This window comes from Podarcis pityusensis (assembly GCF_964106645.2).
Source record: "Podarcis pityusensis genome assembly, chromosome: 8".
Taxonomy (NCBI): Eukaryota; Metazoa; Chordata; class Lepidosauria; order Squamata; family Lacertidae; genus Podarcis; species Podarcis pityusensis.
Window position 1 is genome coordinate 37,114,811 of NC_138033.1, and position 23,823 is coordinate 37,138,633.

The 23,823-nt window shown below is 43.1% G+C and overlaps 1 protein-coding gene and 1 long non-coding RNA gene across 2 annotated transcripts in view; one reads left to right on the forward strand and one right to left on the reverse strand.

Moving 5' to 3' along the window:
• Positions 1-1,544: 1,544 nt before the first annotated feature.
• LOC308483344 lies at positions 1,545-8,690 on the reverse strand. The gene is made up of 3 exons (XR_013989636.1): positions 8,459-8,690; positions 8,267-8,355; positions 1,545-4,865 (listed from the first exon to the last, which is right to left on the reverse strand). It is a non-coding gene; the product is annotated as an uncharacterized lncRNA (long non-coding RNA).
• A 69-nt stretch (positions 8,691-8,759) lies between these two features.
• The window catches only part of GARRE1 (granule associated Rac and RHOG effector 1), a 56,823-nt gene continuing 41,759 nt past the window's right edge, over positions 8,760-23,823 (forward strand). The window contains exon 1 of the mRNA XM_081016979.1: positions 8,760-8,952. The gene's annotated coding sequence lies outside the window, so the exon portion shown is untranslated. The remainder of the gene's footprint in view (positions 8,953-23,823) is intronic.

Genomic DNA, 23,823 nt, shown 5'->3' on the forward strand with positions numbered 1-23,823 from the left:
TGGACATTCTGCATGCAAAACGGGCTCTACCACTGAGCTACAGTCCTCTGCCAAAGTGGCAATTAAGAAGTGCCATAGAGAGGCCAGACAAACAGCATGCACTCTTGGGGCCTAACCATGGGTGTAGCAAGTGGGGGGGCAGAACCTCAGTTAGCTATGCATTTTTATTGATTTTTTTTTATTGTTTGGGGGGACAGCTACCTCTCCCTGCCCCATTTGGCTATGCCCATGGGCCTAACATTTCCAGGACTCCCATGCCACCAACAAAGCCTCTCTCCTCTCTCTCTGACTGAGGGGAATGGAGAAAGGGCTTCCTGCACTTAGGAGGAGCAGGTGTGTGATAAGTAGAGGCTTACTGGGAACATCATTTTGATGCAGCAAGGGAGTGTGAGGTGGGGCAACGATGCTCTTTTATTGGGTCCAGGAAGCACTGTCTCTCTCAAGTGGCATATTTGGGGCCACCAGTTTTCCATGTTCCTGTCACATCCCAAACAGCATCAAGACCACTGCTGGCATTTAATAAAATGTAACCATATCTCAGTCAGCCAAACAGAATGCACTTGGCTCCTTCTGAAGTTCAAAAGTCATGCAAATTACTTTCCCAGACACATCAGGTTGGAAACTGCATTTTTGTGGTTTTGCAAAAGACTTCCTTTTTGCTAATGGTTTCATGATGGAAACCAGCAAAATAACCAAGACTCGAGACATCTGAATCACTGTGTCTTACAAAATGAGAACAATACATGTGTTCAGGACATTGTTCTTCTTTAGTACAAATACATCCCCTGTCTGCTCCCTGATCTGGCTAACATGGGAAGGAAGGAAGGTCACTTGGGATTCAGACCACCACAATCAAAGTACCGCCCTAGACATAATGCATTGAATTACCACCACCATATTTCTAACAGGCATAGAGATTGTACAGCAACAGTGTGTGATTGTGTTAGGAACACAGGAAGCTGCCGTATACTGAGTCAGACCACTGGTCCATCTAGCCCACCCTTGTCTAAACTGACTGGCAGAAGCTCTTCAAGTTTCAGGCAGGGAAGATTCACAACCCCACCAGGGGATGCTGCCCCTGGGATTGAACCTGGGGCCTTTTGCATGCAAGGCACATGCTCTGCCACTGAGCTATGGCCCCTTTGCAATGCTGAATGTCTTGTTGGGTCTCTAATTAAGTCCACAATTTGATGGCGAGTATCGCTGTGGGTTAAACCACAGAGCCTAGGACTTGCCGATCAGAAGGTCGGCGGTTTGAATCCCCGCGACAGGGTGAGCTCCCGTTGCTCAGTCCCTGCTCCTGCCAACCTAGCAGTTTGAAAGCACGTCAAGTGCAAGTAGATAAACAGTTACCGCTGCAGCGGGAAGGTAAATGGAGTTTCCGTGCGCTGCTCTGGTTTCGCCAGAAGCAGCTTAGTCATGCTGGCCACATGACCTGGAAGCTGTACGCTGGCTCCCTCGGCCAATAAAGCGAGAAGAGCGCCGCAACCCCAGAGTCAGTCACGACTGGACCTAATGGTCAGGGGTCCCTTTACCTTTATCTTTAGCAGGTGCATACCTCCCCATTGCAGCACTGTGATTGGAGGCAGGGAGTGGGGAGAAAATATGTATTTTATTCTTAACCAATTGCACACTTCACAGGTGGAGGGAGCGCGCACGTGCGACAGAGAGCTATGTGTGTGTGCCTGCATTTGAGTGCCTGAGAGGGCAGGAGTGTGAGAGTTTGGTGTGTTTCCATGCAAAGTGTGTGAATTTGTGAGTTGTTGATATGCAGTGTGGGCATGCGTTTGGACTGTTTGGGTGGGGTGTGCCGTATGCGTCCCTCTGTGCAGAGACATGTGGCCCTCCCTCCTGTCTTAGATCATGTGCATGCTCCATTTCTTTGTGTCAGTCCATCTCTAAAGGTGAGAGGGGATGGCACTGGAGAAGATGGCTGGGGGACGTATGCTGCAGAGGTCAAGTCCTGGAGACCTGCTTGGTGATAAAACAGCAAACTACACTGAGAAGGGATGGAGTAACTGGGCATGTTCAGACAAGAGAAAGAATATGAATGTTGGATGTATGTTGACAGTTTGCAAATAATAGGTGAAAAAGGAAAAAGGTCAACTCCAGTGGATAAGGCAAGAAAATCAGCGGAAGGAGGTCAGATTTAAATGAAATGTCACTTAAAGCTTCCTGCTTTTAGGAGTGGTTCAGCCCTGAAATAAACTGAGAGGTTTTCAGTATGGTTGGACAAATATTTACGAGGGATGCTTTTAAGTAGAGGATGTTTTGCCTCGGAGCATGGGATCAACTAAACGTCCTGTTGGATGCCTTCCAGTTCTATCAACCAGGTGTTTATTCTGTTGTTTGGTGGAAAGGAATTAAGAGGCAATCATTTTTCAGTGGAACCTCAGGCCATATATTAATAAACTAGCACCCAGGGCCAAATCCAGCCCCTACTTGCCATTCCAGAGATATATGGAGAGGGGCCTGCCTATGGCCATGGCTAGCAGCCCTGTTTGGAGAGTGATGTGGGTTTCTAGGCTGCCAGCCATCACCGCCTCCTCAAACATTTTCCTACAGTAAAGCTGACCAGGACAATACTTGATGAATAGTTTGTTATTCATACCCCTAGGGACACAAGTGTGGGTCAGCAGTTTCATCTAGCAACAAATAACTTTAAACCACTTCTCTGAAAAAAAAGGGCTTTAGCTGGCCAGGATAGCAGAACAATGGCACACTTCCTGCCCTGATGGCTGGAAAAGATTATTTCTGACATTTACTTTTAACAGACCAGCTGGCTTGTGCAGCAGCATTGTCAAACAGCATTGTTCAGCGATAGCAAGTTAGGCATCCATTCATGAGATCGAGAACTCCCAAACTGCAAGAAAGAAATCACTCCCAAAGCATCCACCCCCAGAGGAAGCTGTCCGCTGCCTCCCCGAGTGATTATGCTGCTCTGGGCTTGCACCTATCTGCTGGTGGTAGGTGATTCTGCCACATCTCCATAATGGATCCTGCTCTTAGCTACTGGAAGTTTGGGGAACACTGTGTTGGAAGGATGAGTCCACAAAAGTATAATATGTACCACTGCTTCACACCCCTTTGTAAGTATTATCTCAACATTGCATCTTATCATCTAGTTACTAACACACGACTGTTTCTCCTTTTTCAATATAACGTAACAGAATATCCAAGTACATTTTTGGCACGGTCTATTGGGAACATCCTGGTGCAGGACCGGGCTTGAAGCCAGTTTAAAAGTTTGGGGGCGGGGGAAGGGATGGACAAAAAGTAATGGAGCAGTTTAAGGGGACAGTTAATAATAATAATAATAATAATAACAATAATAATAATAATAATTTATAATTTGTACCCTGCCCATCTGGCTGGGTTTCCCCAGCCACTCTGGGCGGCTTCCAACAAAGATTAAAAACACATCAAAATCTGGCAGGTCCTTTTAAAGACAAAACTGTGAAATTTTTTAAATTAGCCCTTATTTTTGGAGTTGTCCTGCAACTTAGGCACATTCAAACATTTTCACTAAGCAACTTCAACAATTCTTAATTATCTTGCCAACAATTAACATAAAAAAGGTTGTTAAAAAATCAGGAATAACCCTGTATCTTCAACGCCTTGTTTGTCCCTAGTCTCATCAACCAACAACACAACACAAGTACTTTAAACCATTTGCTCCAGAAAAAAATCTACAACTGTTTGAGTCATGCTGTGGATTTCATTTTGGATTTCAGGGCTAGTATATTTAGCACTTGCAGGAATCGTTTTCACAATTTGTTGCAATTTTAAAAATATTTTCTCATAGAAAATTCAGCTAACCACCTGCATCTACTCCTAATTGTTCACACCCTGAATCACCCCTGAAAGACAACTGATTGACCACTGCAAACTGAGTTACTCCAGCAATACATTTCACATAGTATCTGTTATTTTCCACCACTTGGCTACACATTTTTTCCTCTGAATAGTTTCTCCTGTTGATCCTCGCTTTTGTTGCTCCTGAAAATTATCCATTGCACTTTTATGGGCAATTTACTTTGTGTGCCTGGAAAACATTTGCCTGCTTCCCTTCAGAGTCTCCTGCATTTACAAATGCTGAGTCAGAGTTTGCAACAGGATTTTTTTCTATAATGAAGAAGTACTCCAGCCACTCCTAAGATTTAAGACAGGAACACTGGAACTTCCATGTATGGCCAAACATTGTAGACCCCTGGGTATAATGAAATTTGAGGCTGTGCAGGTTTGCTGTTGTTGTTGTTGTTTAGTCGTGTCCGACTCTTCGTGACCCCATGGACCAGAGCACACCAGGCACTCCTGTCTTCCACTGCCTCCCGCAGTTTGGTCAAACTCATGCTGGTAGCTTTGAGAACACTATCAACCATCTCATCCTTTGTTGTCCTTCTCCTTGTGCCCTCCATCTTTCCCAACATCAGGGTCTTTTCCAGGGAGTCTTCTCTTCTCATGAGGTGGCGTATTCTCATGAGTATTGGAGTCTCAGCTTCAGGATCTGTCCTTCCAGTGAGCACTCAGGGCTGATTTCCTTAAGAGTGGATAGGTTTTATCTTCTGTTGGTGCAAGTTAGTTGAATTTCTTGCTGACTTCTCAGTGGTACATTCTCCTTCCAAAACAGCAGTCCACTGATAGTAGACAAAGGGTTAGATCCAATGTTATCTTCATCAGGGAAGGATGGTGCCAACACCTTGCCTTCCACAGAAGAGTTGCTGTTCTGGATTTACTTCCAGCAAACAAACTTATGATGAATGTTTGCTTTGAAGTTACAATGGTAATAATGGTGGTGATGGATTGGGGGCCTGCATTTCCTCCCCCCAGGGGAAAATATAGCTTCATATCCTTTGCACCCCCACCTGACAAGACATAAAAAATACACCCCCATGGCCAATAGTTCCTCAGCCCAGCAAGCAGAAACTCCCAGAATCCCACCTCCTTGAAGAATAATAGCTTTTGAATGGATATCATAGTCATATAGCAGGTGTTTGTTTGCCATTTCATTTGTCAGGCAGGGAAATTCTGCCTACCTTCTGAGTCCCTCAACAGTGAATTTAGATACTTAAAAACAAATTGACCAGACTTGTCAAAATTCCTTCCATTTTAAGCTCTGCCTCCTGGCCCTTCTCATGTGATGTTTTCATACTAGGCAGATTCCATTGCCAACCCACCCCAAAATATTAGCATTTGTGCCCTTGAGAACTAAAACAAAGGATTTCCTGTTTGTTTTTAATTTTTCTGTAACAAATTTAATTATTCAGGGGGTCACCCCCCTGCCCCCAGCTACAGGCCTATGCAGGACCCAATGAGTATTTTGCGGGGCTCCTCACAAATTCACAACCTGGGCCTCACTCCTTTCCACACGAACACATGTTAAGAAATGAAGGAATGTGCATGTTTTATTTCTGAAATGGCATGGCCAGTCCTCTCTCCATCTTTAAAGGCCAAAGCAGAGCACTTCTAGTGCTCAATGGATTTCAGTGTGAGAAAGAATAGCCCAAGCTTAGGCATGTTTACTTGAGCTTAATGAGGCTCATCCCAGGTAAGCGTGCAGAGAAGATGGGAGTCAGAAACATACATGTAAGTCTTTAATTGAAATCAGTGTGCTTTCTGGTCCTATGCAGAGTTAGGTGTGTGCCACGGGGGTGAGGTAGGAGATGATTTTTTGTTATATAAAGATGGGATCCAGGTTCTGCAGGTTAGGTGGGTTAAACACTAAGACTTGCTAGGCAATTTGGCTTCTCTTGACTAGGGCAGCAGCTAAATTTATACCTCATCTCTGCCAATATAACGACTACCACATATCTCTTTACTTCTGCTCTCTGCTGCATAGGGGACTTGCTTTCCCAAACAACTCTGGCTTTTATTTTTAAATGGGGGAACAGACACAATTTGTTTTTTGTCCCAACAGCCCTGGGTGCAATCTGCAATCTGTTTTGCACCCAGTATGGTTTAAATAATATATGGAACCAGGGGTGCCAACTTGGATAAAACATGAGGGTGGGGACAGGTAAGCCCTGCATAATCGATCACATGATGCAACACACACACTATTTGAATGACAATGCCCATTAACTTTGTGGGGGCCCTCAAATATTTTATGGGGGGAAGGGACCTCAGCCCCTAGGAGTTGGCTCCTATGTATGGGGCAATTCTATCCCCAAGTTATATTGGCAGGATATGATTGCTGCTGAGCCCCATATGCCAGAATAACTCCAAGTTATGACAATGTAAGGAAGCTATGTTGATGTTACAGTGCCTAGCTTTACATTTCCCAAAACAGTGATTGATTTGGCCAAAGCTGTAAGGTACAAAATGACCAATGAAGGGAACTGACGCAATGGTTAAAGTGCTGGACTATGACCTGTGAAACTAGGGTTTAAATCCCCACTCAGCCATGAAGCTCACTGGGTGACCTTGGGCCAGTTATCATCTTAGCCTCACCTGCCTCACAGGGTTGTTGTGAGGATGGGAGGAGGAGAACCATGTGCACCATGTTGATATGCTTAGAATATAAAGGTGGCATATAAATGTAATAAACATAAATAAATCTGTGGCATCAAAGACAATGTCCTCTGAGAGCAGCTGTTGCATGAGAGGGATCTGCCCCTGGACAAAACTATTCAGATTTGCAGGTCCTCAGGAACTGTAAAAGCACAGGCCAGAAATATTGTCCATACTCTGCATATTAAGGAGCAGAGTATAAGGAAGCTAGTTTCAAAAGTGGAAATAGCTTCTCTCACTGTGAGAAGAGGCCACCTAAAATTCTGTCAGGGAAAAAGGCAGGGTATAAATTAAAATATAATAAGAATACAAAAGAAAGAACCATGCAAAAAAATGTGGAATGCCGCATGGTCCTAAACCGTTGAGCATGGGGGGGGGGGAGCTGTTTTAACTGTGGGAATAATTTTGCAATGTGTTACCAAGCCAGAGAGAAAGAAAAATCAGGTGCACACTGTTAAAGATATTTCAGATGAGTTGTATGTTGATGTAGCAAAAGCAAGAAAGACTAGTGAAAGCGACTGGAGTTCCATAGTAGATACATCTGTGTCTATGCAGTTCATGCAGCAGAAACAACATATATGTCTATAGTAATAATCTTATGGGTTCTTTAAAAAATCATTTCATTTTTTGTTCACATTTTATAACTTATTCAAGGTTAAAGGCTTGGCAATCTGATGACTTACTCTGGAGTCACAGGACACCGGGCCGTTCCTTAGGCCTTGAGTTTCAGTTCCAGCAGAGGGTCTTGGAGACTACTCTGAATAAAGCTTGTTTATAAAAATTACTCCTAATTATATCTTTATATCTCCTCTTTATATCTGTTGTTGACCCAGAAACATTACACAGGTGATGAGCCAAGGACCCTGAATTATAAGGGAAAGGGCATATGCAGGAGGGGACGGGAAGGTGGGCTGGTCCCAGAAGCCCTGCTACCCAAAGAACCTGTGGGACCAGTTAATTCCCTAGGCCTTGTTTCCCCAGCGCAAAAATATTTCAACCTCCCAGGATGCTGTGTAAAGCAACTGAACTTAAGGCAGAAACCCTTGAACTTCAAAAAGAGACTGCACCTTGAAACCGCTGCAGATTCAGTGCCATCACTTGCGGACTGAATCAACACAATGTTTTGCTTTTTAATTGTACTAGCTGTTCATTGACACCAATGCCAAAAAGATGTCTGTGTTATCAAGAGGAACTGTTGCTTTGCATGTGTGAATGGCCACTGTCAATAACGTGATTGTCAGCATTTCAGATACTTCTGTTCTTCCTGTTAACAACGCCCACATCATACATATAAATGAGGCAGAGCTTATGCCGTAATAAATGCAATAGGCATCCTAACCACTTAACTGGGAATAAGTCCCACTGAAAGCAATAAGACTAACTTCTGAGTAGGCATGGTTAAGACAACACTTTTTAGTTGCCACAAGACCCATTTTGGGCTGCAATCACTTATCATGGCTACACCTCTGGAAGATGAGTAATGATAATATTCACTGAAGATGTTCTGAGCTCTCAAATGGAAGAGTGGGATGCAAGCCGAATCAATAAATCATAATCATCTGGGTGTGGGAGTTGTCACATTTAATCTGTTTTAATGTTTATATTACATGTTTTTAATGAATAACTACTGTGGAACAGGGTTACTAATGTAAACACAATAAAACGGTGGTTGGCAATAATAATAACCTTATGCCTGAGTAAATGTGTTGTGCAGCCTTATCTGAGAGTAAGCCCTATTAAATGCAATAGGACTTACCCTTCTTAGCAGACATAGTTAGGCCGGCACCTTTAAAATGTCACACCACTTGTTGTTTTCAGCTGCAAGAACGTAACGCGGCCACGCCTCTGGAAGGGAATAATAACAATATCCTTATGCCTGAATAAATGTGTTAGGCATCCTACCCCATTAACCTGGGAGTAAGCCCCGCTGAAATGCAGTAAGACTTACCCCTGAGTAGGTATGCTTAGGACTGCGCTTTTAACTTGACAGAAGACTCGCTGTTCTTTGCCTCATGAGATAAGCACGGCCACACCTCCGGAAGACGAATACCTAATTAAAATAAAATAAAAAATACTTGTTACTAATGAATAATGCAGCACTAATACTACTAATAAACAAGACTACGTATTAGGACTAATAAATAATGCAGCGCTGCTCGGCCCCTCCCCCCGCATTCCTCCTCTCGGTCCCGCCCCCGAGCCTGTCATTCCCCGCCCAAGCCTCTCCCCCTCGGCGCCCGGCTGAGGAGCCGCCGCCACCGCCGCTCCTGCTGTTGGCGTTTCCGGACTGCCGCCGCCTCCAACCGCCTGCTGCTGCCGCCACCGCCGTCGACGACGCTCCCCGAGCGAAGCGTAGCCCGGCCGGGGCGGGGGAAAGGGCTGCTGCTCGCGGCCGGCTCTCGTCGCTCGGCCTGGGGGAGGCTTGTCAGCCGCGGCGGGCAGGTGAGCGGACCGAGCGGGGAGCCTCCGCCTTCCTCCTTCTCCGGGCCTGGAGCTGCCTCACGGAGGCCGGGCGGGAGGGCGGCCGGGCGAGAGGGCGCCGTCGTCGTGAGGGAATGAGGGGAGGCCGGGGTGCGGTGGGGGGGGGGGGAGAGGCGCACGAACCACGCTGTCCCCTGTGAGGGGGGAAGAAGGGGAGGCGCGCGGCAAAAAGGCCCCGTGTTTGTCGGGGGGGGGCGGGTGTTTCCCTCTTCGGGGGGGCAGCGGCTGAGGAGAGGGGGCTGCAGCAGAAGGAGGAGGAAGCGAATGGGGAGGTGGGGGAAACCTTTAGGCAGTCCCTGGGAGGGGGCGCTGTGGGAGCCTAGACCCCCCCCCACACCTATCCTCCTCCCCCCTCGCTTTGGGGGGTTTCAGAGAGAGGGGAAAGCTCTGCAATCCGTGCGGGGGGGGCAAGGGGATGTCGAGGAGTTTCTGGAGCGACCCTCCCACCCCCGCGGTCTCCCGGCCCTTTTTCTCTTATTTATTTATTTTAAGGTGGGCTAATTCCGAACGGGACTGCGCCTGCGCGAATTCCAATGCATCTTCCTGTGCAGAATAAGTGACCCAGCCCTGCGAAGAAGGCTCCTCTCCGGGCAGCAGCTCTCTTTAGGAGGGAGAAAAGCCAGTGCGTGTGAGGGCAGGCCGGCAGGCTGGATACTAGTGTGCCAGGCCCTCGGAGAGAGAGGGAGGGGGGGAGGCCTGCTCTAATCTCTCTCTCGCTCCCTGGAGCCAGCCTCCCAGAGCAAAACATGACACCGTCACACAGGCCAAGAAAAGGGCCCCGGGATTCCTGGCTTGGGTGAGGACACCCTCTTCTCTGCCTTACAAGCGCTCTCCCTCTATTTCTCCCTGACGCTTGTGATCATTTTTGGAAAGCTGGGAACTGGAAATGTTAGCCCGCAAACCCCTTTTTGTCCAACGCTGGCAAAAGCCTCCTCACCCCCGCCCCCCGCGCTTTTAAAGTTGACATGCATTGTCGAAGTCTAATCCCTTGGTCTTCAGAGCTGGTTGGCTGGTTGCAGCCTGACCCTTGTGGCATTGCCACATTACAGATGGTAAAATAAACAAACGCCCCAATGCATGTTTAGCCTAAAGGGGGTGGGGGGTGGGATCTTAAAAGGGTGGGAAGACTGAACCTACGTTGGTAGATTTGGAACTACTTCTGAATCTGTGGGTTTTAGCAATTCTAGGGTGATCTTATTTAGGTATGATGTAGAGATATCCCTTTAATTGGTTGGTGTGGGGATGATGCTGATTGTAATACTGCTGGTTGGTTTGGCTTATTCTAAAGCTGGGGACATCCCTGAAGGTTTTGTTTGTTGTAGCATCTTATCAATGCCTGGTAAACTGTCTTCAGCTGCGATTTCCTCACTAACACAATACCCTTGGTGAATGATTTGTTGTTTGAGGTACAAGGGTGAAATATATGTTTTGTTAGAATGGTAAAAGCTTCTTTTACCTAATCACAAAAATATGAACCAATAAAGCTGCTTTGTTGACATTAAAGTTTTTTAAAGTTCTCTTTAGAGAGAGAACCATATTAGTAATAACAGCTTTTTAGAATGTGGTTGAAGTTTCATTAATTTCCTTCAAGTATACCAATAAGCGAGATGTAGTTCAGACTACTTTTAGCAAAATTTGTGTTGTTGAACATTAAGAAACCCCTTAACATAGTAATTCTTGCCATTAAACTGGAAGGCTATCACTGTAGAGTTCTGAATGGTATACTCCATAGTTGTAAAATATGTAATCTCACTTTGTTCTTTATTGAATAAAAGTACTGAAATGCACATGACATCAGATTCTGCAGCTTGCAAACCTAACACATTACTGAGTACTCCCCCTCCCTCACTTGTGAGGGGCTTTAATTTCTTTGTGTTAATGCATTTTCAATTTTAAAAATTGTCTATAATACAAAATTTTATAGAGTTATGGTTGTGAATTTGCTTCCCCATATCATTTTTGTAGTGCTTCTAAAGTCATTGGTTTCTGATAACATACTAAGTATTCTGCTTTTCCAGATGGATAGTCGCCACACTGTATCTTACAATAACCAAAGTGTTATGCAAATGCATAATGCTAATTTAAAGAAGTGTGGAAACAGATTGTAAATATATACTTGTTTGGCAGATAAGGTATGCTCTTGGAACAGTTTTAAGAAATGAATGGTAGCAGTTCAACAGATTATAATGGCAGTAGAGCAAGTGGCTGTTGAGTTTAGCTCTAAGGAATTAGTTTTTTTGTCTATAATGGGATCTGGTTCTTACATTAGCTTCTAAATGAGGCATTGTATGTTTATAGTTGCAGACTAGGCACTTGGAAGCAAGTCTCATAAGTCTTGAGGCATACTTTTGAGTAAATGAGCATAGGGATAGGTTTCACATGGGACTATTTTTCCTTGCTCTTCCCCCTCACAACTGAGAGGGGAAAGGGAAGCAAAACAGACCAATGGCATTGCTTTTCTTTTCTTTTCTTCTTCTTCCATGCAGTTATTTGAAGGTAATGAGCATTGAACATTGGAGGAAGTTTTTGTACTGAAGGATCTCAAGTACTTTTATATGTGGTAATAATTGGGCATCTAGTCCAAGAAAATCTTTGTACAGTTGGTAAAAATTTAAAGTTGTACCATATGCTTGTAATGAGAGAAACCCCTGTCTTCTGTAATGGGGTAATTTTATGATAGTTGGATCCTGATTCTAGATTCTAATTACAAAAGCTGCCACAAAGTTTACCATAAGCCTTTATTGCATGTTGCATGACATTGTGGTTCACTTCTAAAAGTACGCTGGGGTTAGTTCTTAATGCAGTTGATCTAGTTAGGCAAACTCGCTGCTAGAAAATGGCAAGAGTGGGGCCAAAGGAAGTAATCCCAACTTGATGTAAAGATAGATTAGCATTCAAGATAGTTGTATCAAGGAGATCATGGTTCAAATTCTAGTAGATTTAGGAGGCAGCACTAGGTACAGGTGAGTTCACCCTTTGACTGCTGTGCCCTATCTGTTCTTGTGCCCTATCTGCTCCTCCTCCTCAGTTAGGGGATTTGTTAGGTGTGCTCCCCTGCCCCTGTGAGGTGTGCATCCCGTCAAAAGTGTGTGCTGTAGCTTACAGAGAGGAGTATGTATGTGATGGAGGTGTCTGGGTTCACAGCTATAGACAGTGATCGTAATTTAGGTTTTCATTAATCCCACACACAGGTATACTAGGAAACAATTCATGGGTCTATATTGCCTCTGGCATGATTTCAGATTGAAGCTTTTCCTCTTTAGAGATTGTTACAAGAATCCATTTCAGCCTGCTGAGTGAGAATGCATCATCTGGGCAGAATGGTTGGCTGTTGTGATTGAGAGCTGTGTGTGACACGTGTGACTGTGTGTGTGTAGTGAAACCAGGTACCCATGTCTTCATAAGATCGAACTCCTTCACTTCCTTTTGCATCTGTGTGCTCAGAGTTCATTTGGGACGAATTGTACATGGACTTAATATAGAGCTGATACCTGGGCACTGCATCGACAGTTTCTCTGAGCTCCAAATGTTAAATGTCAGAAATTGTCCAGATGACATAATTCTCCCCCTGCCCTCATAGTGTGAATACAGATGCATATAGTAGGAACCATTGTGACCTTTTCTTTCCATTGTATACCTCATTAGCATGATTCATACTTTCGTCTCCTTCAGTGTACATACAGCTGCAACATGAATCAGTTATTCCTCTATTAACTATATATAAAAATCCCTGTGGGAGCTGTTCATATAGTCATTCCCCTAAGCATTTTACTTCATTAATTCCAATGGGTGGGCTACAAGTGGTAGCCAATGGTTTATTCCTGGCTTACCACTTACGATAAACAACTCCTGATTTGTTGATCCGTGTCCTGAAAAAGAAACTGCTTTGACATTCTCAATATTTGCATCTGCATTTTGTCTTTATGTGACTGGCTGGATATATGTGGTTTACGTATTGTGTAATACCAACATATTCAAGTTCTTACAGATGCAGGATTTTTCTTTTATTGGTTCTCAGTTCTGCCTGTTTTGTTCATATGAGGAATGGTACCTAGGCAAGTCTAGTTTAAAGCAAGTGCAGATGCCCCAGAACTGCTGTTAGATCTGATGCAGCTTAGGCAGGAAATGTTTCCCATTGGTTTGCAATCCCTTTATTAAATAACTGTATTTCAGGGGCTTTCAGCTCAGCACTTGTGGGTACCATAGTGCCAAGAAGGCCGCCCTTGCAGTCCATGAGGCAATGTGAAGCATTGATCCAGACATTCACTGAGCTGTTGCCACCCACCAACCACATGGAGCTGACAGTGGATGCTTCCTTACATGGAAGGCCTGTTTAAAAAAATGTGGTGGGGGAAGAGTGAGTGACCTTGCCTTTCAGCCACATGGTGGTGGGCCCTTCTTTTGTTCCATGCGGAGGCAAAAAAACCTAACTAAACAAAAATTGTGTGGGGGGGGGAAGGAGGGTACATCAGGAATAGTCCTGTTCACTCAAGTTAGTGTGCTGTTGCTGGCCAGCCTCATTTCACTGGTGGCTGGCACTTCCTTTCCCTGTTGGAGGGACTTCTTTAAAACAAATGCCAGGTGGGGGAAGAACCACATTTCTTCAATTTGCTTGAAGTTGCTGCAACCATTTTGAGCTAGGAGTGGGCACTTCCTTTCTTTCTGAGGGGCTTTAAAAAAAGTTGCACAGGAAGGGAAAGGGATGAGTGAACAGGTCTGTTTGTTGTTGCTGCCAGCCATGGGGCTGGTGGCAGGCATATCCTTCACTGCATGTATGTGTGGTCTTTTTGTGTGTGAGAGGGTGGAGGGGAAGGTGTATATGTGTGGTTTCAGTTACATAGGATAGATTTTTATGCAATGTGTTTGGATGAGGGAGAGATGCAGTTGGGCAGAGGCAAGTTGTGTGTGGCTGTGTAGATGTGAGGGTGAAATGCATGTATATCTATAGTCTGCATGTATATGGTGAGTGCAATGTGTGTGCATGAGAGTGTGGTGTGGTCACCTTGTATACTTTCTCTGGTACTGGGGAATGCTTATTCTTGTTAGACAACAAATTTCTGATGTGATGGTCAAATTGGTTTGATATATCAAACTGTGATGCTTTATCTTTAAATCAAGATTGAGAAGGTGGGAAATTTAAGGATGGTTAATTAACCTTTCTGGGCTTTTTAAAAGCAGTAACTGAGATTAAATGTACAGACATTCTCAAGGAGCTCCACCTCGCAAGTCTAGTTGTAATTGAATTTTGTTTGCTTCCAAGACACAGATGGAGACAAACAATTATTTTAAGATTTAAAAGAGAAATTTAGATTCCATGGCATGTTGTACACTCTCTTGTCTCATTGTAACTGTCTAACAGGATTTGCAAGTTTTTGAAATGGTAAAGAAGTCTAAAAACCTGAAATGTGATGTGTGCACATACCACAAGTAGTGATCATTCTTCCAGTCTGACTTCAACTTTGCTTTATTTATTTTTCCTTGCAGCTCAAGTTTAAAAATTCTTTTTTCAAGTTTGATACACTACTAAGAATGTTATTTAAACAAGTAAGTTTTGTTAGAAAGATTGTATACTATAACAGAAAATAGCCTAATATTCCAAGCGGTACTGATTTTACCTTGTTTGCATTTATTGCTTACTCCAGTATATACAATCAGTACTAATGAAAATGTTTTATCCAGAACTGGCCAGTCCCATCTGTAGGGTATCAGGTTACTGCAGCAAAACTATGACTTCTCATCGAACCCAGTCTCTTTTGTGCCTTTATGGAAGCAGTTGATTTTATATTCAGATAAATTTTTCTCATAATAGATCCACTGAAATTGATGTATTTGAGTTGTATGTCCATTAATTTCAATGAGTCTACTCTGAGTAGAACTAATATTGAATACAACCCAGAAGGTCATAGAATCACAGGTGTCAGAGGGGATCTACAGAAACCACTTCTGCCAGGGGGATGCAAACTCACTGCCTCTGCTGACTGACTTGTGCTGCAAGCTATGATTATTGGGTGTTAGACAGTTTCTTGCATGGAGTAGCTCTGCAAGTATGTGGACAGTCACAGTATTCCAGGTTTGCTTACACCACAGGTGTATATAAAGGCATTATGTTTTTGGCAGTTTTATTTTTGATGCCTTTTGTAGTGATCTAGAATTTGCCTTTTTTCACAGTTTCTGCATACTGGTTTGACATTTACATTGAGTTATCTACCGTGACCAAAAATCTCGTTCCCAAGCAATCATTCATACCCCATCTTAGGAAAAGCTAAGATTGTTATCTTCAATGTACATCACTTTACACTTGTTTGCATTGAACCTCATATGCCATTTGTTGCCCATGCGCAGTTTTGGGAGGTACTCTTGGAGTTCTTTGCAACCTGTTATACTTTATACTACCCTGAATAATTTTGTACAGTATCTGTAAATTTGGCTATATCACTGCCATTCCTGGACCATTTACAACCTAGTTAAAAATCACTAGTTCTAGGGTAGGTCCTTGGGAAAGCTCCATTTACACCACTTTATTGTGAGAACTTTGTGTTTATTTATTTCTATGCTTTGCTTCATGTTCTTTAACCAGGTACCAAGCCATATCCATAACTTGTAAGTTTACTCAGGAGGCTTTCATGATGGACTTTCTTAAAAGTTTTTTGGAAGTTCAAGTATACAGTGTTGGATCACCCCAATCTATGTGCTTTTGTAGAACTCTATACACTCTAAACCACAGAGCCTAGGGCTTGCCGATCAGAAGGTTGGTGGTTCAAATCCCTGTGACAGGGTGAGCTCCTGTTGCTCGGTCCCTGCTCCTGCCAACCTAGCAGTTTGAAAGAACGTCAAAGTGCAAATAGATAAATAGGTACCACTCCAGCGGGAAGGTAAACAGCGTTTCCGTGCGCTGCTCTGGTTCGTCAGAAGTGGCTTGGTCATGCTGGCCACATGACCCGGAAGCTGTACACCGGCTCCCTTGGCCAATAAAGCAAGATGAGCACCTCAACACCAGAGTCGTCCACGACTGGACCTAATGGTCAGGGGTCCCTTTACCTTTATACAGGGTTAGTGAGACAGAATTTACCTCTGCTGAACCTGTGTTAATCCTTCACATTATTTTGTATGCTTGATAATCATGCTGTCCACCAATTTCCCCAGAACTAAGTTGAAATTAACTGGCCTGGAACATCGCCCCAACCCCCAAATCATTTTTTTAAAATGGTTTTACGTTACCTGTTTCTAGTCTCCTGGTACATACGCTGGTTGTAGTAAAAAGTTAAGTTTTGCGTTTTGTTTTGTTTTGTTTTGTTTTTAGAAGACTAGTACAGTAATTTCTTATTTATGTTTATTAACAACAATTGAGTGGATACAATACAATGCAGACCTGGTAATTTGTTAATTTGTAAATAAGAAAGGAAGGTCATTCTTGCAGCTTGATACTCAAATTCAGGCCTTCCCAGTAGTTCAGGCATTTTTCCTGTCCCTAACTAGAATGGAAACATCAGGATAAGAAAATAAAACTCCGGTTTCTCTCTTACTTAGTAAACCTGAGTCAAACTGCACTGTTGGGTATGGTGATAAGGCAAACATGATGAGTCACAAATCCTTATCTGTGTGGGAAGGTAACATACTTGACCTCTGCTGTTTTGAAATAAAACCGGTGCTTGGTTTTGTGGTTTTAAAAAGGTTTTGATCTGCTAAGTGAAACACTGTGATTTGCAGATGTTGCTGTATATGAAATCTAGTCTAGCCACTAATTATTAATTTTTTTGCTGTTAAAAGAATGTTGCATTCTTGTGGTGAAGGATTGGTATGATGGAGTAAATCTGTAGTCAGCACATTGGCAGTTTGGGAGGGATGCACAGTGTTTCTTCTTTGAAGACTGAGCAAAGAAAAATACTTTCCAGTTTAGTTCTGGAAATGATGTGCCTTTTGCTTGAAAATACAAGGCTAGTCCAGATTTTACGGGCCGCTTGGTCTCTCCTCTCTTTGGTTGTTTCGCTTCAAGGGGAGTCATGACAGAGGTTTATAAAGTTATGCCATTGTTTTTGTCTAGTTTCACTTTTCATATTGTTTGTGGCTGTATTCCTGTACACCCTTACCTGAAAGTAAGTCCCTTGGAACTCACTGGTGCTTGCTTTTCAGTATACATGCATAGAGTTGCACTATTAGCATTGCCTAGGAAGGATGCAGCAAGTCTTGTTTTAGATTTTTGATGCCATTCGGTGATTTCACATTACATATTTTTGAAAAGTTTTTGACTTTTTGCTGTGCATTTGGACACTGCTTGAGATCTTGTAACCGCAAACAAGAACCAAAATAAAGATACAAAAACCTAACAGAAACAACCCTCCCCCTGCTAACAAAATACCCCAAACACCCCAGACCTACTTCTCATCATTGGCTGCCAGTCATGATAGCGGCAGCCTTTTGGAACTGGACTCCACCAACATCCGTCCCCTCTCCCTGCATAAGAATGAGACACTGGTAGTACATACACGCTATGTTAAGGATGGAGAACTCTTGTCTCTCCAGACGTAGATTGATGAGCACCTGTTTTGCATACAGAAGGTCCCAGGTTCAACTCAACTTCTCCAGACAGGAGTGGGAATGTCCTCTGTCTTAAAACCTGGAGATCTCCCAGCAGTCAGAGTAGATCAGGGGGTAGGCAACCACAAGCAGCCCACAGGGGTCGTTTAACTGGCCCACGAGCCGCCCCCAAACCGAGCCACCCTCTTGGTGAGTCCCTGCGTGCTGCGCTAAACCAGCGTGGGAACTTGCTTCCCCTGCGCTGGAAATTGCATCTGTGCAGACGCCGGAAATCACGGGGGCGCGCGTGATCCGGCGCACGGAGGGAACTCCGCTGGAGTGAACTAGCTCAGGTGAGGTAAACCTTGCCGACCACTGGAGTAGATTGTCTTCTGCAAGATGAACAGTGGTCTGACTTTGTATAAGACATCTTGCTATGTTCTGTGTTTCAAACTATCAAGCTGTGCCATAGATTGAACAGGAAGTGTGTGCGTGTGCATGCATGTGCAGTTTTGCATCCCTAGCCAATTACTTAAAATGGGGCACATTTGTGCTAAAATGGTAGCATGCTTCCATTTTGACCTAAAATAGGAAAGCATGGTTCACATGAGTTGTTCCCAGTTCTTTGCGCAGTGGAATCCTGTGGGGTGAACAGGAGAAAGTGGGGTGGTCTCTTCTGAGCAATGGATTATTTTTATTTTGCTTATTAACATTCCCACAGGGCTGTATGTGTTTGATCCTGTGCCAGCACATTTCAGAGTTGCACAATAAATTGCTTAGAATATTATGTGATGCAAATAGTGATGGTTTTACCGGATTCTCCTCCTGCTTTGTAAGAAGAAAGCACACAACTTTTACTCATTTCCAGTAGTTGTGTATTGTAAGCATTAGCTACATACCGGTACTTTCATTTTGTTGGAACTGGAGAATGGATACTTGCCAGAAAATGACGGCTAGATTATTCAAAATGTAGACATGGGAATGTAGACTTTAATAAAGTGTCCATATTTACAACAGAGTCCAGAGAGATGAAAGAGGGTGTTGTAGGTTGGATTATATTTTGTCAAGCCAAATCCAGTTTTCTCAACCCATACCAGGAAAATGACTGCTTTTCAGTTATCTCAATTTCTTAAGTATTGTGTTAACTTCCCTTTGAGCACATGTATGTATATAGCTATGTGTGGTTTCAGTTTCGACACTGGCACAAGCCATGCAGTCAGTGTTCTTTCTACACCTGTGATTTCCATGCTGTTAGTAATTGATATTTCAAACAGACCAAGCTCTTAGGGGCTTTCATTTGCTACTATTTTGACCTATTGTCTATGCTGGCCAGAGGTTCATGAATCAGAAAAAGATGTGGGAGAGAGAGGGTATGGCAGTGCCATTTTAAAGTCCCTGCATAGGCATCCCGCCACAGTTCTAATGTTTCAGCAAATTGGAAACGTAACATTTCACATTCTTTTGGCTCAACTCAAATCTGTAGAGCTCGCAAGAGAATAGCTGCAGGAACTTGCCCTTCACAGTTACTTTGAACAGAGGAGGCTGTGGGGTTGAGTGGGTGTTGACCCTGCCAGCACATCCCTATCAATCTAGACTGGGAGGTGCTTGGTTTAATAAACATTTTTTTCAGACTTATATGCATACTGATTTGGAAGACAGTCCCACTAAGTTCAGTGAGGCTCATTGCCAAGAAAGGTGTGCACAGGATCATGCTATTAGTCATAGTGCTTTGTTGACGTTTCCCCACTGCCTGTAGAGCAAAAAGACCCTGGCTGGTACTTGAGCATAGGCAACATTGCTGAGAAAGAGGAGGCCATGTCTGGCTGCATTTGTTAGCATATGTACTTAGGAAGCTATCTTATGCCAATCTTAGTAGTGTCTCTCCACTGACTGGCAGCATCTCTCCAGATGGGTCTTTCCAAGCCATGCCTGGGGAACTTCATCAGGACAACATGGAGGCTGCATTAAGTGACTCATCTGCTTGATCACAGTGGGAGGTGGCACAATAGGCATGTTTTAATGCTGAAACAAAATAAAATACTTGGCATTCTGTCATCTGGAGAAGTAATTGCATCGTGCTCGGAGCAAAGGTATGCAGGTCATTTGTATTCTTGCATGCATTAACTCCAGAATATTTTTTATTTTATTTTTTGAAAATGATATTTATTGAAGTTTCAAAAAAAAGGTTACAAAAATAGGAAAAAGAAAAAATACAAAATACAGAAAAGTAAAAGCACTTAAAAACAAATCAATCTTTCCATGTCTTGTCTTTCATTTACTTGTTTCCCTGACCTCCTCACACCTCCCTTTTTTGTATTCCAATCCAGTTAGCTAATTCAGCAAATCCTTTCCCTCTTTGTTTTTATCCTAATCCTTTAACTTAATATATTGTAACTTTAGATTCTCACCTGTTAACAATCCATTTTTACATACTCCTTTGTAATATTGCTGCTAAAACCACGTAACTTCATTCTGACATCATTCTAACATTCATTAATTTTACAGTATTTCTGTAAATAGTCTTTAAATTTCTTCCAATCTTCTTCCACCAACTCTTCTCCCTGGTCTCGGATTCTGCCAGTCATTTCCGCCAGTTCCATATAGTCCATCACCTTCATCTGCCATTCTTCCAGGGTGGGTAGATCTTGTGTCTTCCAATACTTTGCAATAAGTATTATTGCTGCTGTTGTAGCATACATAAAAAAAGTTCTATCCTTCTTTGGCACCAATTGGCCAACCATGCCCAGGAGAAAGGCCTCTGGTTTCTTCAGGAAGGTATATTTAAATACCTTTTTCATTTCATTATAGATCATCTCCCAGAAACCCTTAATCCTTGGGCACATCCACCAAAGGTGAAAGAATGTGCCTTCAGTTTCTTTACATTTCCAACATTTATTATCGGGCAAATGATAGATTTTTGCAAGCTTGACTGGTGTCATGTACCACCTGTATATCATTTTCATAATATTCTCTCTTAAGGCATTACATGCCGTAAACTTCATACCTGTGGTCCATAACTGTTCCCAGTCAGCCATCATTATGTTATGTCCAACATCTTGTGTGCATTAACACCAGAATAGTACCTGTTGAACAGATTATGTAGTGTTGCCACCTTTGTTCCCATGCATTTAACATTTGCACACTAGGCAGAAATCCATCAGATGAAGTGTTCTCTGACGTTACATCACTGCTATGGGGAAAGTTCCATCTGATGAATTTCGTTTCATATACAACCTTTGCTCTTAAGGAACTTGGGAGTGCCATGCAGTGGTTATTTAATTTAATATCCTCAACATCACTGTGAGGTGGTGTTCAAAACTTCCATTGTTCTAGGCACATTTTGCAACAGGGAATTTCATTAGCGCAAGCATTTTCTGAGCTCTGGGTGCAGTGCTGCGCCTAAGATTTCAGATTAAACCTGCAGAGTAGAAGAAAAGGAGGACCCTTTTCTGCCTCCCCAATTCCAGCTACTCTCTGAAGACTGGATAAGAGACCCTCTTACGAATATGGGGGGGGGGGGCAGGGGAAAGACTAGACCATGTGAAAAATGAACATAATATTTTCGCTGCAGTTCATTCATTATAAGCTTTGAAATGGCAACCCTAATTTGATGTACAGTACCTAATTTATGTTTGCTCATTTTGAAGATTCTTTCCCATTTTTAGAGTTTGACTGAAATTGCACATTATAAGGCTGTTTTGTTAAGCCTTGGGTGCCTAATATTGTACTCTTAGAGACATTCCCTTTGGCCCCTGCCAAAGCTCCCTGTCCTTCCCAGTCTCTCAAAACTGAGGTCTTAGGGGTTTTTTAGTATGTTGCCTGTTTATTGGGAGGTGCTGCCTGCTTTTTTTGACTGTGTTTTTGTTTTGGTAGCTGTGTTAAGTATTTTGCATGTTTGCATGTATTGTGATCATACCAGTTTTTCTTCCATGAGATGGATATTATGTTGTGCCCATTATAGTTCCTTAGATTTCCAAAAGTGCTTTTGGGACCAAAAAGGGCAAGGACCCCTGAGTTAAGTTTAAATTCACCCTATATTCAAGTAGTTGTCTGGTAGTCATAGGTGACAAAGAAATGTACGCAGGTGAGTGCATGGAATTCTAAGGTGGCAGCCACTGAGAAATGAAATGTTTGTAGCAGCTGCTAAGATAGCAACAGGAGAACGGGCCTTTTCCGTAATGCACCCCCCTAATCTGTGCAATGCTCTCCCCATGGTGTCAATTTTCTTTACAAAGATGAACACTTGGGGGGGGACTTATGAAGAGCCAGGCATAAGAACCCCAATAAAGGTACAGTCTTACCTCGGGTTGAATGTGCTTCGGGATGAGTGCGTTTGAGTTGCGCTCCATGGCAACCCGGAAGTAACGGAGCGCGTTACTTCCGGGTTTCGCCGCTTGCACATGCGCAGACGCTCAAAATGACGTCATGCACAGAAGTGGCGAAAAGTGATGCGTGCGTGCGCAGACGTGCCGTCGCTGGTTACGTTTGCTTCTAGATGCGAACGGGGCTCCAGAACAGATCCCGTTCGCATCTAGAGGTACCACTGTAATTGATATGTTGGGCAAGTCACTTCATTTTGCTTCATGTTCATTTTTTTAATGTATACTTATCCTACTATTGCTGTAAGTCATTGTTTCAATCACTGTATTGCACCAACATAATAATTGGCAACTACCCAAGCATACAAACTTAAATTAAAATATTTATATTCCTCTCCATGATACTCAAAGCTGTGTGCATTAAAACAGTTTTAAAAAACCACTCCACAGTAAATGATGCATGATGAATTCCTTGTAAGCAAGATAAGCACTGTAGCAACACTGTTATTAAGGGAAAGTTCACAGCTTTTGTCTGTTTTTGTGACTTTTTTGTAAGGCTAAGTTTAACTGGGAATTGCATTGGGGAAACTACCCAAGCTATCAAAGCCAAGTTACTGAACTGGTGGCTTTGAAATGCATACTTTCAGCAACATGTTATGAAGGGTTTGTAACTATTATTTATCTGTGATTTTTTTTTAAGCACAAACTGTTCTAGTTTTAAAATAACTTTGTGTGATTGAATAGACCAGTCCAGCTGTCTTGTGTTTATTTTATAATTTATAATATGGTTGTATTCTGTGCAGAGTCTGTTCTTGGCAAAGTGGTTCAAATGATCAGCCTAGGAAACTGAAACTTAAAGGGAGAAGAATTGTAGTTACTAGGAAACCTGAAACGTTGCAGAAGTTTCTGCTCTTCTGATTGGTTAAGAAGTTGAGCGGTACAAGGTTGAAATCTTGTATATTACTCTTCTTTTTTTACTTCGCCAAACCTTTATTAGGTATTACAAGTACAGTAGCGCCTCGGCTACTTCTGGTTCCGAAAGCGGCAAACCCGGAAGTGTTTCGCTGCTTGCGCAGAAGCTCTCTACCGCTTCAGCGCATGCACAGAAGTGGTCTGTCATTGCGCACGCATGCACAAAAGCGGTCCCTCTGGTTGCGGAAACCTCGGGATCTGACCAGAGCTCCAGAACGGATCCCGTCCGCAACCAGAGGTACCACTGTATAGGCCATCATAAAACATCCATATATAAAAAATTTAAATATGTACAAATAGCCATGTAAAATATATAATGACAAGGATTTTCATTGGGATTTCTTCCCACTAAATAGTGCCATTCAGCACTCTAAGAGATACTATTGGGTATTGTTACTGGCAGGTCTGTCTTGCCAAAAACTTCCCCCCTCAATTTTTGTCATCTGCATATGGCTCATAGGCTGTTGTTTTTAAAGGTGCCAGTGTCATGGGCTTAAACAGCCTTGTTTTGCTTGGAAGTTCAAAAAGTTTAATCCTGTCAGCATATTTTGTGCTTTACTAAGCAATAAGGGCACAATGGAGACATATGGTTTCAAGCTTCTTGCTTTGAGGTCATCTCAGGTCAGCCCAGACACTAGTAGAACTTCACAGGCATTGCTGGAAAGCTCACACTACTATATTTGTTTTGCCAAACCTGGAGAGAATCATTGACATCTTCTCCTGGAGGGACTTGAAGCTGTCTGGATGCAACACTTCTTAGAAGATATTGGACTTTAAGGGGTCCAGACATCAATGTACACCAGATTGAATGGAAAATGAGACCACTTACTCTACACCACTGACAATACAAGTTAACAGTATCTGAGTCAAAATGCTACATGATTGTCAAGACTTCTGTTCCACCAGCAACGTAAGTTTCTATTCTGACCCATATTGGTCGACTACTACTTTTGATAACTCCAGTAGCTCCACTTCTGAATTGATACTATGCAGCACTAGAAATTCCCCACATCTTTGCTTCCCCCCA